The 1,675-nt window shown below is 38.3% G+C and overlaps 1 long non-coding RNA gene across 1 annotated transcript in view; it reads left to right on the forward strand.

The window, feature by feature from the left end:
• The window catches only part of LOC106468795, a 15,370-nt gene that overhangs the window by 9,044 nt on the left and 4,651 nt on the right, over positions 1 to 1,675 (forward strand). The window contains exon 2 of the long non-coding RNA XR_001291403.2: positions 782 to 787. This is a non-coding gene — a long non-coding RNA (uncharacterized LOC106468795). The remainder of the gene's footprint in view (positions 1 to 781; positions 788 to 1,675) is intronic.

Raw genomic sequence — 1,675 nt, forward strand, 5'->3', positions numbered from 1 at the left:
TTCATTACCCATTTAAGCCGTCTCCAGCCATTATTGAATATATAGCTTACAACAATATATACAATTTGATAAAAATATATTCAGTATCTTGCGTGATATTTTCATCTTAAACTGATAACCTGACAGATTTCTCTGATAGAAATACCCGCGACTAGCTGCAGGTTCGATCCAGTGATTTAAGTGAGAGTATTTGACTGAGTTTTCGAAGTTAGTGTGGAAACAGTGGAAATGAGAGAGTCTGGATACTTGAATTAAAATCAACAAAATATTTATTCGTTACGAAAACATTGAAAACGGCGGACAATTCTCACTCCAAGTTATACGACCGTTTGACCTGAAGCTTTAATTACCCCAATACTGAACGACCTTCGGAAGGTCTTCTTTCTGCAAAAACTGATACAAATAATGCGTCTGAATTTCAAACATCAGCTTGTCCAGCGGACAGCGTCACGTCGTGACCTTTGTTCCCTGACAGCATCGGCCAGCTATCAGATTTAGTTGGCATCAAAGACCGACCAGGAAAGGATATTCCTGTTCTAAGTAGTTTTAACCGAGGCTCAAATGCACTGAAATATCCTCGCGGTCAGAAGACGCTATCTAACAAAAGAACAAAGGGCTGAAGTGGCTAGAACAAGATTAAATTATACACCTTGGACCACGTGTTGCTGCCATGACAGTGCAGAAACTACATAATCAATAATTAAATATATATATATATATATATATCAGTACAGCTGGTAAAGGGTCATGACATTCTCATATACTACAATTACAATGTCAGCATGCGGTGACTGTTATAAATAATGAGACTTATGTGTGTAACACTAGGCAATAAATACTAAAACTTATGTGTGACACGGGGCAATAAATACTGAAACTTATGTGTGACACGAGGTAATAAATACTGAAACGTATGTGTGACACGAGGCTATAAATACTGAAACTTATGTGTGACACGAGGCAATAAATACTAAAACTTATGTGTGACACGAGGCTATAGATACTCGGACTCGTGCGGCACGAGGCAATAAATACTGAGACACGTGTGGCACGAGGCAATAAGTATTGAGACATGTGTGACACGAGGCTATAAATACTGAAACTTATGTGTGACACGGGGCAATAAATACTGAAACGTATGTGTGACACGAGGCTATAAATACTCAGACTCGTGCGGCACGAGGCAATAAATACTGAGACACGTGTGGCACGAGGCAATAAGTATTGAGACTTATAAAGTTTATTTCATATCATAGAAGACTTGACGTAATCGCTTAGATCGTGATGCCGACATCTATACAAGTATAATTGTACTGTTTGTTGTTTGTCCATGTAACTACTTCACCATGAAGCGCAGAATGTATGGCTTGTGTTTCGATCTGGATCATGAATATATTGGCTAGAATGGGCGAAACAGGATTGCCCATACTTAAACCATCTATTTGAAGGAAATGTTCGTTGTTGAAAATGAAGTTGGTTTTAGTCGTTGTAAATTTTAGAGAAGTAAAACGTGTGCTGGGGATTTGCATTAACTTGTTGGGGTCATTAATGTAGAGGTTGAGTGCAATATTGTAAGCTTCATTGGCGGGGACTTCGGTGAAGGCTTTCGAATTTAGTTGTTCTAGTGTATATTTGAAATTGAAGGCATCTTTAAAAAATGAACCTGCAGATGTTA

This window comes from Limulus polyphemus, unplaced genomic scaffold (genome assembly GCF_000517525.1).
Source record: "Limulus polyphemus unplaced genomic scaffold, Limulus_polyphemus-2.1.2 Scaffold3167, whole genome shotgun sequence".
NCBI classification, from domain to species: domain Eukaryota; kingdom Metazoa; phylum Arthropoda; class Merostomata; order Xiphosura; family Limulidae; genus Limulus; species Limulus polyphemus.